At 47.9% G+C, this 15371-nt stretch overlaps 1 protein-coding gene across 2 annotated transcripts in view; it reads right to left on the reverse strand.

Annotated features, from left to right (window-relative positions):
• Window positions 1–15371, reverse strand: part of IPO4 (importin 4) — a 2629293-nt gene that overhangs the window by 1798946 nt on the left and 814976 nt on the right. The gene's annotated exons all lie outside the window — the stretch shown is intronic.

The following is a 15371-nucleotide window of genomic DNA, read 5'->3' on the forward strand; positions in this document are numbered from 1 at the left end:
TTCCATTGGACCAACAATGTCAATCCCCACTCTTTCAAAGGGAACCCCCACCACAGGTAGTGATATGAGGGGGGCCTTTGTTGTGCCACCTGACTTACCACTGGCTTGGCAAGTGACACATGAGCGACAAAACTCCTTGGTATTCTCATTCATATGGGGCCAGTGAAAGTGTGAGACAAGCCTGTCCCAAGTCTTTGTCTGACCTAAATGACCTGCAAGGGGAATCTCATGGGCCAAGGTGAGAAGGAAACCTCTCAGAGACAAGGGGATGACCAGCCTCCTGGTTGCACCAGGCTTGGGGTCTCTTGACTCAGAGTACAGGAGTCCATCTTCCCAGTATACCCTGTGGGCACCTGTGGCATTCCCTGCAGCCTCAGCAGCAGCCTGCTGTCTGAGGGGTTCAAGGGAAGGGCAGCTCAACTGTTCCTTCCCCAGGTCTGCTCTGGAGGGTCCCCCTGAGCCCAGAAACTCAACTTGATCAAGTTCAAGCTCTTTAGGCTCAGTTTCCCTCAGCTCTTCTAGATCAGCCTCCTCAGAGACTTGATCCTCAACCTGGGGCAAGGGGGAAGGCAAAGCCTTACCCTTACTGCTCTTCTTCTTGGAAGGTGTCTGGTCCATAATTTCAGGATCCAGCACCTGTTCAGTGGGGCATCTTCTGGCCTGTGACCTAGTCACAGCAAGCACATGTGCTGGCAAGCCTAACATCTCCATGTGAGTCCTCTGCTCCACTTCTGACCATTGTGATGACTCCAAATCATTGCCCAACAAACAATCAACTGGGAGGTCTGAACTGACTACAACTTTCTTTTGTCCCTTCACTCCACCCCAGGAGAAAGCCACAATTGCCACACTATGACTAGTAGTGACATTGCTGGCATTGGTCACCAGGAAATCAGTACCTGGCATGATCTGTCCAGGGTCCACAAAGTTAGGTGTCACCATGGTGACACTGGCACAAGTGTCCCTATAGGCCTGAGCCATCTTGCCATTAATCAAAGGTGTCTGCCTGTATTTGCCCAAAGTATTGGGACTTATTTCAGGGGACATATCCATATCCCCTGTACAGACAAGGACAGCCTGAGTGAGTGTGCCAACTAAGTTGTCAGACCCCTCAGTACCCAAGGTTAACCCAACTAATGCCTTGGGAGTGACACTACCACTACTGACTGTACTAGGGGGTGCAGTTGCTTTAGGAGCTGTAGTGGCAGGAGTTTGTCCTCCTCCTCTTTTGGTGCACTCACTAAACCAGTGAGATTTACTTTTGCAGTACTGGCACCACCTTTTTGACTGGCCTTCTTGAGTCTTCTTCTTCTGGGAAGCCTGACCCCCACCCTCTTTGGTTTGTTGGGGACCTGGTGAAGACTTCTGGTCATTTTGCTCATTCTTAACATTACCCTTCTGGTCTGCTTTCTTCTGACCACCCTGGTTCTGGTTCTGGTTCTGCTTGATCCTTGTCCTGACCCATTTGTCTGCCTTCTTTCCCAATTCTTGGGGAGAGGTCAGATCTGAATCAACAAGGTGCTGGTGCAGCAACTGGTTCTGACAATTGTTTAAAATTTGTTCTCTCATCATTAGATTATACAATCCTGTGTAATCTGTAACCTTGCTACCCAGCAACCAGCCCTCCAAAGCCTTAGTGGCACAATCCACAAAATCAGACCAGTCCTGAGACTGAGTTTTCTGGGTGTCTCTGAACAGCAACCTGTACTGCTCAGTGGTTAAACCAAACCCATCAACCAGTGTGTTCTTCAGGACCTGGTAATTGTTAGCATCCTCCACTCTTGTAGTGAGGAGCTTATCTCTACCTTTACCATCAAAGGAGAGCCACAGTATAGCTGCCCACTGACTCTGGGGAATGAACTGCACAGTGCAGGCCCTTTCCAGAGCAGCCATCCATTTCTGGATGTCATCCCCTTGCTTAAAGGGGGGCACTATTTTAGTCAGGTGTTTAGTATCTAAACCCTTCTCTCTATCTCTTGGGAGATTGCTGCCACCAGTGGGAGCTAGCCCACTCATCTGCTGCTCTCTTGCCAGGGCAAGCTTCTCTTTGGCCAGGGCAATTTCTTCCCTTTCAATCCTCAGTTCAGCTTGTCTCATCCTAGCCTCATGCTCCTTTCTCTGAGGGGAAGTAAATCTCCTCTGTGGAGGATTCCTTCTCCCCTGAGAAGAGGCATTAGAGTGCAGAGATCTATTGGAGTCCCTAGAAAGAGATCTATCTCTCCTAACTCCAAGGTTAGGCCCACTTCGGGTTAGTACTGGGGGGCCCCCAGATCCTAGCCCAAGTAAGTCTAAGTTGGTCCTAGTTAGCCTTCTGACTACCTCAAGACCCTTGTCTACCTCATCCCCAGAGAGTACCTCCTGATCCTCCTCCTCAACTGCTGAATCAGTGTTGTGGAGATCTGGATCCCCAGAGGTTCCCTCTAAGGCTGGCATGTTCTCATGTAACTGAGAAAGCTTTCTGGCATCATATGTCTCTAAGAGACCTATCAGAAAGGAAGTGGTGGGGTTAGACCCCTGCTTCAGTTTTCTGGAGACACAGATCTGTCTCATCTCATGAAAGCTGAGAGCTGCATATCTTGAAGTGACCTGTGGAGGGTCAACACTGACCAGGGGAGTCTCAGTAGAGTCCTCCTGAGTCGACATGCTTTTCTAGTGAGGTGTAAGTGGTGCACTTACCTACACTATATGTTTGCCTACTGATCCCTTGCTAGAGTTGTAGCTTAGGGTGTGCTAGGCCCTAGGAGCTACAACAGCTGGTTCAGTAGAACTCAGAGTATTCTAAGCTAAGTTATATGTACCTTTAGTACTTATGTGATCTTTCACAAGATATTCTTAGGGCATGTGTGGTAAAACAACAGCAAGCTCAAATCCCAACCGCTGCTCACCAATGTGAGAAGTTGGCCTGATGTGCAGTGTTCACTATTCTAGTGATCACTATATATCAGTCCAAACAACCCTTATTGATGATTGGTTGTAAGTCAACCTTATAGACCAGCTATCCTAGTAGCATGGATACGAGCAGTCTAAGGCTAAGACTCTAGAGGGCGTGTTAAGCCAGCTGTTTTACCATCACATTACCCCTTGAACACCCAGTGAAAGGACACCACACAAGTGTTATGAAAATAAACAATGTATTTATTAGAATCACAACATCCCTGTACTCTTTATGAGGACAGGGTGCTAAGCACACAACAAAACTCTTACGAAAATACTTAAGTTAGCACGTTATACACAAATGCCCGAGGGGCACGAAAAACCATATACGCTAAAAGTGGAATGCGAATTACTAGCAGGTAAGTAACAGTTCTAATAGGCTTTGGAATCGCTAGGACTGGACTAGGGAATCGTTAGATTACTACTAGGAGGCCCAGGGGACTCGGGTGCAGAGTGTGCACTCTCACGCGGGATGCGGGACAAAGTCTATGGAAGCTAGAATTCACAAAGTTAGTGTTCACGGGCGAACCCGACCTGGTAGGGAGAAAACGACAGTGGATCCTAACCCTTGGATAGTGAGGCTATGCTGGGACACCGGAGTGCCGAAGTTACCTAGCCCAGGGGCTGCAGCTGCATAGGTCTGAAAAGACGTCGGGGATCTCGTTGCCGGACCAGGAGCCTGGAAGGAAGAAGTTGCTGGCAGGCGACCAGTGAAGAAAAGTTCGATGGATCCAAGCCTGGATCAAGGAAGAAGAAACCTGAAAGCAGAGGGGACCAAGTTCTTGAATCACTAGCCAGTGATTAAGTGGGCACCAGGATGGCACCGGGCGAAGTCACCGCAGTCAGGTGAGTGGGCGCTGCTGGGCTCTGCAGTCTCTCGGACCAGGAGGCGTTGTCGGCGACCAGGATGGAGGTGCGAGCTGTCCCACGAAGGATGAAGTCGTCGGCGTCGAAGTTACCCAGGAGTGGGCAACAAGCCTTGGCTAATTCAAGCCCACGCGGTGGACTCAAAATGGCGTCTTGAGGGGACCAGGAGGGTCCGGGGTGCTCCTCTTCTGGAAGGGAGCAAGGGCCAGTCTGGAGCAACCAGACCAGCAGCAGAAATGTCGTCGGGCGTCGTCAGGAAGGCCACAAGCCAACGGGCTAGTAGCCAAACAACGCGGTGAGCAGCGGAAAGCAGAAGGGCCCCACGCAGATCGTGGAGATGCTGGGGGGCTGCACTTCGGAGCTGGAGCTGCTCAGAGTCGGGGCTTCTCGGACCCCAAAGCACTCACCAGTAGATTACTCGGCGGGCTTGCTGGAAAGAAGTCGTGCAGTCTTGCAGATGGCCGGTCCCTTGAGGTCTCGTCGCACCCACGGTTCTCAGCTGGGCTGTAGAGGTGGGTAGAGGTCAGAGGTGCCAGGGAAGCCGGTTCTCGTGGAGCTGGGCAGTCGGATTCCGGAGGAAGGACTTACAGCAGACCGCAGTGTTCTTTAGATGGTGCCTGCAGATGCAGGGTGACTACTCCTTAGCCACAAGGGAGAAATCTTAGGAAGAAGTCTTGAGTTCCTTTCGTAGAAAGTAGTTTCAGGATTCAAAGATGATCCGATTTGGAAGGGGGCCAGTCTCTACCTTTATCTGGGAAAAGGGGGCTGGCACGCGACTAAGTCCTGCCCTAGAGGTGGGACCAGGAGGGGGGTGGTTACACCCACTTCCTTGGCGGGCTTTTCCCCAGCACAGGGTCTGGAGTGTCCCTGGAACTGGTTCCAGCCAGCCTATGCACAGTGAGCACCGGGGTGCCACGTGTAGTCACCTTCCTCTAAAGCCCTGCCTACCTACAATACACAAAACCCTGTCTGGGACGGTGCTAGCACCGCCCCTGGCAGGAAACCCTTTGTCCTTATCTCCTGCTCTGGGAGGACTCCCAGCAGCAGGAGGGCAGACTTGTGTCTCGGTGGCAGCATCCATTTTGTGGATGCTAAGGCTCTGTCTGACTTTTAACCGGGTTATAGGTTACAGGCATGTCGTGTCCCTCTAGAAGGGTGGAATGCTAACCCCGTCGCCAGAATTGGCGAGGGGTTAGTATTCCAATTCGTATGACACCTTACTCGACATGTTTTGATAAAGCGATACCAGAGTTGGCACATAACCGCGAGGATTATAATGCACTTAAGAGTATATGGTATGCGATATCATGGAAACGGCTAAGGGATGGATCCCGAAAGCCGCAGACAGGCTCAGCTCATGCCAGAGCACCATCTCACACGATTCCAAGCACTCCGCCTTCAGGATTGTTAAGGCCTGCCATAGGAGTGACTGATAGGAGATCTGTGTGTCCATTTTAGGGTTAGATATAGGTATACTATATCTAAAGCAAAGGGTGAGTACACCACCTTGCCCCAGCTGTCAAGCAGCCAGTTGTGTCAGATTTGGATGGCCAGCCAGGGGTGGCATAATACATGCTGCAGCCCCTGGTAGGCCCTGGGTACCCCTATGCCCTGGGTACCTAAGGTACACTGTACAGGGACTGGTAAGGTGACTCAGTATCCAATTTAGATATGTACCTAAGGTACATGGAATCCATTTTACAGAGAGAGCAGTAGGCCTGGGGTCCTGAATGGCAGGGCCCCAGGTCAACTAAGTCAGAAAACCAGCAAAACACCAGGCAAAAAGTTGGGGGCAAACATAGTCAGGGATCTACCTTCCTACAAAGACCTTGAGAAATGTTCTCTTCGCTTGTCCACCTTGATGCTTCATCCCTCATGGCCACAGTAACTGAGACCTTGTCGTCATAGGATCCGTCGACTTGGCGCCACTGCAAGTCCAACTCCTTCTGGAGAAGACATATCTGAAACCTGCAGGGAGGGATCAGAGGGATTTAGGAGGAAATGGACCCTAGGAGGGACTTGTAGAGGTAAACTGAAAGTGACTGTCTTTTCACCAGCAGACGGGCCATGGCCATCAGCTTTTCTTGCCTCTCCAGGGTCTGAAAAGCTTTGTTGATGGACGTGTCGAGAATGGCTCCCAGAAATCTGGCTGTTCTGGATGGAGAGAGAGATGACTTTTCTGCGTTGAGAGTTAGTCCGAGATTGTATTGTCGAACAGGCGTGTGCATGCTATGACTGAGTCCTTTGCTGTGTGCTTGGTAGGAGCCTTCAGCAACCAGTCGTCCAGGGATGGGAAGATCTGATGCAGTTGCTTTCGTAGAAAGGCTGCTACCGGAGCCAACACCTTTGTAAGAGTCCAAAAGGTAGGACCTTGAACTGAAAGTGGCTCTTGGCTACTGTGTAGCAAAGACAATTCCTGTGGGCTGGATATATGGGTACGTGAAAATAAGCACTCTCTAGATCCAAAGTGACCATGTAATCTCCAGAGTTGAGAAGACAAAGGATGTCCAGCAGAATACCATCTGAAATGATTGCTTGATGAGATCGGTGTTGAGCTCCCTCAGATCTAGAATAGGGCGCCATTTTTCTAAAGTCTTCCGAACCAGGAAGAACGGGAGTAGAAACCCTCTCCCCGCTGAGAGATAGGGACCAGCGCTAGCGCTCATTTGAGGAGCGTTTGATAGACTTCCAATAGCAGAAGACGGAGATGTTTTGACACAGTGGTGCAAGGGGGCTTGTAAGGTGGTGCTTGGACAAACTCCAGAGTATGGCCGCATTGAATGATCTTCAGCACCCAACGGTCTGATGTTATTCGTTGCCGGTTGTGGAGGTATTGAGATATTCTGCCTCCCACTGATGTCACAGGAGGACAGTAGTAAGAGCCAGCAAGCCGCTACTGACGCTTCGAGGAATCTCTCTCCTTGCGTTCTTGTCTTCCTCTGTTTGACGATCTAGAGGATTGATTTTACCGCTAGTTGTAATTCAACCGGTAAAATTGCGAACTAGATCCGTATGAGGAATACCGTTGTTGCTGGTACCCTCCTATATGTGGCATTACCCCTCCGTCTGGCTCCACGGAAGGGGACCTTGCAGTACTGCAGAGTACCTAAGGATTTTGCGGTCTCCGTGTCTTTTCTGATTTCCTGAAGCGCATCATCAATATGTTTCCCAAAGAGCGCTTCTCCATCAAAGGTGAGATCCAAGATCCTGTTCTGGACCTCAGGACGGAACCATGTAGCCCGCAGCCAGCCTTGACGGCCAAGGATAGCATCGCCCACCAGGGACCGGAACACAGTGGCTGCAATGTCTATTGCACAGGCAATCACTTCAGCCGACGTTACCTCTCCTTCCGGAACAATCTTCTTAGCCTCTTTTTTTGCATCTTCAGGCAATTGGTACAAATATGGGAGAGATCGCACCTCATCTGGCGATCACAGAGACCACATATCGCTAGGGCATTAGCAGCCCTAACCAACATACCGGACATGGACGAAAACCTCTTGCTCGCGTTATCCAGGCGCCTGCCCCTCTTTATCGGGAGGTGTTGCGAGGGGAGCTAAAGGATTTCTTGACTTTCTCTGGGCAGCCTGAGAAATGACAGAGTCCGGTTTAGGCTGACTGACCAAGCAAGCCGGACTATCGTCTGGAGCCTTATATTTCTTCTCAAGGCAAGGCAAAACTGGAATCACTGTAGCAGGATTCTTCATCACCTTCAACCTTTCATCCCAGACATGACTAACAATAGGAATAGTGCAAACCGCTTTTCTGTACGGCTCTTTGAAGTCACAGAGGAAGCATTCAGACTGCACCGTGTGCATGGGTAGCTTAAATCTCTTTGCGGCCCTCTCCATCATATTATGGAAACCCACTATGTTTGGGGGGGGGGGGGGGGGAGTAGAGGGGGGGTGGAATCGACATGTGCTGGTGCAGGAGAAGCAGGATCAGGAATGACAGTCATCCTACTCTGCGTCTGGATCTGGTATGACGCCAGTGCCCTGGTCCACATCAGAGATGTCATCGTGATTGAGACACAACAGGTGGTGCGTCCTGAGCCATAAGCATTGGTTGAGGCATTGGTAATTGGGGGTTAACAGGCTGACCAGGAGGAACAGCAGTATCTGGCACCACAACTGGAACTGGATGTTGCACTGCAAATCTCCTTCTATAGTCCACAAGCATAGATTGCAAGTCTGCTAGAAAGGATGAAGGCATGGGGACCATCTCCTGCTGGTAGTCCTTTTGATAATCCGAGGAAGGATCATAGTGCTGCTCCTCTCCATAATCCCCCTCAGAGTTGGTGTCCTGACACTTGACGTGTAATTGGGAAGCGCTATTTGCATAGACAAAAGGAGCATCATCTTCAGATCCCTCTTCTTCCAGATTGAGTGCCGGAGGTAGAGGAGTCACCCTTCTAAGGGATATCATGTCCGGCGTAATTTGGCGTTTTTTAAAAGAAATAGTAATTTTTTCCACCGTCGACTAGGTTGTCAACGGGGCCGTCGATGACGATGAAAGAATCGTCGACGCTAAAATGGACGCCGTCGGAGCAGCCGTCATTGAGACAGTCGACACCCCAGCAGTCGCCATCAGGGTGGTCGCCGTCGACACCCTCGTCGACGTTGTCAATACCATCGACGACGAAACAGGCACCACCAGCATCAAATTCATTGACATGGAACTCTTACACCGTGCCAGAGACGATAAAACCACAGTCGACGAGCCAGTCGACAGAGCCAGAGATGAATGAGAAGACTGCTCCTTTGATGATTTCGTTGACGGAATCGTTGACAGCGTTGAAGAGTGAACTTTCTTCACAGCTTTTACCTCAGAAGAGAGTGATGAGGGCTTTTTGAAAGTCTTTGGAGCCGCTGGAGGAGAAGCTGGAGGAACAAAGCTGGATTTCCTCTCAGATAGTCCATCCATTTGACAGTCCTTCCATCTCCTTTACACCTCGGTGAGGAGATTCGCCAGGACTACGCCCTTCAGACCCATGAGAGGTCTTTTTTAAGGCCTTATCAGGACATTCTTCAGAAGGTGAAGGAGAAGCTCTACCCCTTTTTACAGACCTTGTGGAAGATGTAGCAGAGGATGCCTCATCAGTGTCACTGGAGACAAGTTCCTTCCTTGACTTTAGCTTCTGGAGCCAGGTCAGAAGGCGCCCCTCACAGTCTTGCAGAGTCTTTGTAGAAAAATTGTGGCATATTTTACAGTCTGCTGCCTTATGGTCTGGGTACAGACAGTAAATACAATGCTTGTCCTCCACGTATAACCTCTTCTTAGCACGAGTAGCACAGGCTTTAAAGAGTGCCTTCTTCTCCTTATCAGACATCCTGAAGCAGTTGTTGAAAAAAAAGGTGAATAAATTGTAGATATAGAGCTTACAGAAAAAAACGAGACTCCCTTGCACAACGTGCGGTAGAAAATCTGAGGTTTTGAGCTTTTCTCAGGAGGGTTCTATGGGGTGAGGCTAATCTGATTGGTTGTTAATTCTTTTTTTGGGTCTCTTTTGCAAAAAGAGGTGGATAGATTGCAAAACAAGAATGGGCCTAGGCCCTATTCTGGTGATGGTTTCTGTTGCTATTTTATGTATACCGAGGACTCCCATTCCGTCGACGGGGAATGATACAAGCATGGGAATCAATGAAAGTTCCAATAGTGGAATAATAATTAAACCATGCATCTTCACTCTTTTTGCTTTTTATTTTATTGAAAAATATTTATTTTAAAATCCTTTTAAAATATTTTTTACTTGTAATTCCAGTACATTCCATTCTTGAGGCCACATGACATGACTCAACCTCCCATTCCAAGAAACCAATGGAATGAGAGGTTAAGAGTCACATCATGCAGATTAAAGGTGCAATTTAAAACCATAATATAGATGGAAGGATCGTATTAGGATGTTGAGATGGTATCATTAAATGGAATTGGCAGTTATTGTGTGCAGAAAGATCATCTTAGTACAGAATAATTACAGTAATTCATCAATGATAAAAGACACATTTGATACAAACTATCATGCTTTGACTATGAGACCAACTTTGAAGGGTCTTATTTTTCGAACCCACTAATTACATTTCCCTTTACTTTCCTCACAAGCGCTCTGAAGGAGCGGTTGGTTAGCCGCAAAACATTTGTTGGCTGTGACTATACCAGAATATTGAGAAATATTCATGGGACTAGTACTTTGTTTTAAAATGTGATTAAAACATTAACACTGTAAAGAAAATTTGAATGAAATGTACTGGAATTACAATAAAAAGGTTTTTTGAAGGAGTATTTGAAAGGAAAATAGTTTTTTCAATAAAACAAAAAGCAAAAAGAGTGAAGGTGTATGGGTTAATTATTATGTAGCTAGTTGATAATGGCTCGCGACTAAGGTGTATATAAACTTCCTTGCAACAGATCTGTTTATTGGGTTACTGATATAGTGGGTTATAGCCTTGAGCAGGGCTGTTCAAATATGTAACCCAAAATATAATCAAACAGTTAAGAACACTGTTACTGTCCTATAAGGAGACTGGTGCCGTTCAGGATATTGCCTCAAGACCTGCCATAAACACTTTAACAGCAGGTACCTTGAATACAGACTGGTATGGTCTATTTTGCAGCTAAGCGGCCACAGTAAGTACACTAACCCTAATTGAGGAGTATGCTAGGCCTGCTTTTGTAGATAAAGCATACATTACACAATGAAATGCACTAAAGCCTGCAAGGGCTGCTTTGTCAAGTCTGGCTCATAGTGGGCTTATGAGCCTCCTTAACAAAGAACATGCATTGTTCTGGGAGTTGAAGGCTCCCAACTCTAAGATGTCAGGTGCCAAGTTGCAAGATTCAGTTTCAGTGCCCGGAGACTGGGATGTTGTAGCAGACTATGAGGCTGTGTGAATAGGTCTGTGCATAGAGGTACTTTCTCTTGGGAACGTACATACATCTCAAGAAGAGGGGAGGACCAAATCTGCCTAAACCATGCTGGTGCAATGAGAATGAAGCTAAGGGGTGCCTGCCCCATTTTCCATACTAAATATATGATCAGTGGTAGTGAAGGAAAAGCAAAGCCAAATATCCCAGAACATTGCTATGGGTGTGCGTACCCGCTTTGGCCGAGTGGAGAAAAGATCGAACGCCGGGGTCACCCAATGGTGGAAATACTGTTCGAAGTATTGGGGTGGGCATCTCTCATTCAGGTTTTTGTTGAGGCATCCTGCTGAGCAAGTCAACAACATAGTTTCACACCCATAGGAACTATTCCACCGGGAGAAAGGCTTGATGACAATTGTCCGAGTGCCTGACTGAGTCAACTTTGGCAGCTGGGGCAAGTCTGTAGCCTCCCTTGTTTCTGGATGTAATAAAGTGGACATGTTGCCTAATTGACTACACCGTCTTGTGGTGAATCAATTTGTAGAGCTAACTGTATTGTCATTAATTCCAAAAGATTGATGTGAAGCCTCTGCTGCTGAGGAAACCAAAGACACTGAATCACGTGGTGACACAAATGTGTTCCCCACCCTGTAAGGATGTCTTCAGTGTATATGGTGACAATAGGGGGAGGAAGATGGGGGTTCCATAAACAACATGCCCAATGAGAAGAAAGTTGCTCACCTTTAACGCTAGTCATCCAGTAGTGGTATATTTCACACATTCACATGCTTGAATCATCCCAATCATCTAGCTAGAAGTTCCACAGTAACAACACAATAACGGTTCCATGTTAAACATAGCCCGAGGCTGTAACAAATTTGCTGGAAAAGTCTAGCCATCATTTGAAAAGAACCACATTTTAACCATTCAGCGACAATGAGACTGAAGACCATATTCCTGAGAGACCACCATCCTTTAGATTTCAAGGCACTCCCTGTGAAGGACTAATTACCTTAAGTGAGCCTCATGAGGGAGAGAGAGTGCATCGCATGTCAATCTATGAAAGTTAGTAATACTGGAGACCAACTATTACAGATAGGTAATATTTTTCTGCTGCAGTATTTGACATGTCAAAGATTCACACACCAATTAGAGTTACAAGCAGGACATAACATTGAGAATGAAATTAGACGATTGATGAAGACTCACCTCAATGACAAAAATAACGACACTGTTTGGTCCAATGCTGCTTCCTTTTACACTGCCTCTTCAAGACAGTAATGTTACATAAAGCAGAGTGCTTTCTTCCAAATTGCAACACTGAACATCTGTTAGTGGCACTGGAGCAAACAGAGCAGTGGGTGCCACAACACTTCAGGTAGCATGAATTGTCTCACTGCTATGCAGTAGTCTTCCCGCTTTTGCGTGCCAAAATGAAATAGCAACTGGAGACCATCAGGTTACACCTATTTTAGAAATGTTTTCTCCCTTGTATAGATCTGACTTCATAAAATATTATGCCATGTCCAAGTAAAATTTAAGAGACAGTTTAATACCTTAAGAATGTAAGGTACTCTCCAAACTGTGTACAGATTCCGCAATAAATAGTACTAGAACTGGTTTATTAAAGTGAAAGTCCGCACGAATTTTTAGGTGCAAACTTCAGGTTATTTCTCAATGATACTGTGAAAAAGGAGAAAACTTGATTTAATTTTGAAGGGATGTAGGAGTATCCTGCCTATTGTAGGAGAAACTGTGTAACAGCTATGTGTTTGAACTCTCCTTCTCTAGAGTTCCTTGTTCTATTGATGTGATGGAAGAACTATTGTTACTTACCTGTAAACGGTGGTTCTCCAGTATTGGTGTCTTTCATAGATTCACATGCTTGAATATTCCCCGTCGTCGAAGTGGGAGCCCCACAGGAAATAAAATAGCAATAAATCCAATAATATATGTATAAAAAACATAATTACATACATTCTAAAACCAAAAATACTTATAAGTACAAAGGTTCGCATTAACACATAGGAATACAGTAGAAGAAAAAAGCACTTTCATAGCATATCCATGTCATTATGCTAGTCCAAACTACAGCCAATCAGGCGCAAGCACCCCTCTAGAACCTTCTCCTCAGAGGCTCAGGCCCCCAGATTTTCATAGCACAAGAGTGACAATAGAGTCTAGGAGGAGAAGCGAGCCTCTGAGGGAAGGTGGGTGGGTCGCATGTGAATCTATGAAAGACACCAATACTGGACAACCACCGTTTACAGGTAAGTAACAATAGTTCTTCTCCAGTATTGGGGTGTCTTTCATAGATTCACATGCTTGAATAGAATAGTGCAGTACAAAAGGGGGTGGTGATGGACGGAGCATCTGAACTAATCAAACACTCACACCCAGTCAACAGATCCGGGTTTAATCCATCACCATTCTTTAGACCACTCTGCCACCCAAGTTCAGACATGGCCGTATGCAAATCAGTCTGACCCTGTGCCTCATGGGAACAGTCAGTGGATGGGCTCAAAAGGCGCCTTCATCAATTGCGCCAAAACAATATTGAGATGCCAGATAGGAGGAGAACGCCGAATGGGCGGGAACATCCTGAACAGCCCCTTGAAAAACTGTTGAATGACTCTGGAAGAGTAGAGAGAGGAAGACCCATCATGCCGAAAACGAGATATTGCCGCTAGGAAGACCTTCAAAGTGGAGTGGGAAAGTCATGATTGAGCCAACTGCAGAAAGAACGGCAGAAGCTGAGAAGGAGAGGAGTGCACGGGATGGATGTTGGCAGATGCACACCAGTGACAGAACCATTTCCACTTTAGCTTAGAAGTCTTTACTGTGGACGAAGCTCTCGCATTGGCAAGAACGTCTCTACATGCTGGTGAAATATTCAAGTGGGCAAATTCAAGGTGCTCAGGTTCCAGGCCAATAATTTGAGAGAGGAGGGGTCCGGATGGCAGATCTGACCCTTGTCCATTGTGAGGAGATCCGCTCGAGGACGAAGGAGGATCGGTTCGCACTGTGAGAGAAGCCGCAGTTCCGAGAACCACGCTTGTCGAGGCCATCTGGGAGCAATCAGGAGAAGGTGGCACGGATGTCTCCGCATTTTCCACAACACTCGAGGAACCAGCGGAATCGGTGGAAAAGCGTAGGCGAATAGATTGCACCAGTCCATCAAAAGGGCATTCCCGCATGACCCTTGATGGGGAAGCCAGCTTGCATAAGACGGGTCTTTCTGGTTCACAGGGCTCACAAAAAGATCCATGGTCGGGCGACCGTACAGCCGAAAGATTAAGTCCAGAGTCGGCTGATGCAACTCCCACTCGTGGGTCGAGGACTCTGACCTGCTGAGGGAATCCGCTAGGATGTTGGAGATGCCTGGTAGGTGAACCGATGTCAGGGTAATTTGGTGACGGAGTGCCCAGTCCCAGATGCTCTGTGCCAGCTGAGAAAGGAGCGGTGACTTGGTGCCGCCCTATTTGTTTACATAGTGCATACTGGTTGGTTTGAATGAGCACTGATTCTCCCAGGAGCAGAAGATGGACAGACTTGAGCGCCAGAAAGATGGCCATCAGTTCCAGTCGGTTGATGTTCCAGGAACGTTGAGACAGGGTCCACTTGCCCTTTATGGAAAGCCCCTGAAGATGTGCGCCCCAGCCTTCCATGGAGGCATCCGTGGTAAGGACGAGCTCCGGAGCGATGGTTAGGAAAGAAGTACCGGCAGCGATGTTTGACGGTTGAGCCCACCATTGGAGAGCGGACCTTATCCGAGCGGTCACCTGGGCCAGATCGTTGAAAGAGCCGGCGACCTGACGCCACTGTTTGTCCAGTTCCTCCTGAATTGGGCGACTCTTGAGCCTGCAATTTGGGATCAGGGAGATGCAGGAGGATGCCATCCCGATTAAGGATTTCAATACACAAACTGAAACGGATGAGAGCCTCTAGGCATAGAATCCGCAGCTGACGCTCGTGAGGCACGAATGCCTTCGCCAGCGAAGTATCCAGAGTGACACCAAGAAAGGTCCTGCAGGGAGCTGGATCGACCTGAGACTTCTCGGTGTTAATGGACAGACCGAGGAAGTGGAATAGTGTCTGACAGAATCGAGTGTCCAGAGACGCCTGATGACAAGATTGCGACTTGATGAGACAGTCGTCCAGGTAGGGAAATATTTGAACGCCCTTCAAATGTAGATATGCCACCACCGGGGCCAGGACTTTCGTGAAGACGCGAGGGGCGGAGCGAAGGCCGAAAAGCAGAACCTTGAATTGAAAGTCTCTGCATCCCATCCGGAAGCGCAAGTACTTCCGGTGTCTTGGAATGAATATGCTACTTACCAGTATGCATCTGTTCTTGGCATGTAGGGCTGCTGACATTCATATCTATAGCATAGATCGCCGCCTAGTGTTGGGTCCGGATGATTGCACATTGTTGTCCTGGAAGAGTCTTCGAAGTATTACGAGATAGGTGGCTCCTCCCCTGGACTACAGTGCGCACGGGCATCGACTCCATCCCCAGATTGTTTTTAGCCATTGTGGCAAAGATGGAGTGTAACAGTGTAAGCAATGGCCATGCTAAGAGTAAGTGTTAAAAAGTCTGCAGCCGCTACAGGCGCCGGGGAGGAGGGCGGGCGATATGAATGTCAGCAGCCCTACATGCCAAGAACAGATGCATACTGGTAAGTAGCATATTCAGTTCGAGGCATGTG

This window comes from Lissotriton helveticus, chromosome 5_1 (assembly GCF_964261635.1).
Source record: "Lissotriton helveticus chromosome 5_1, aLisHel1.1, whole genome shotgun sequence".
NCBI lineage: Eukaryota > Metazoa > Chordata > Amphibia > Caudata > Salamandridae > Lissotriton > Lissotriton helveticus.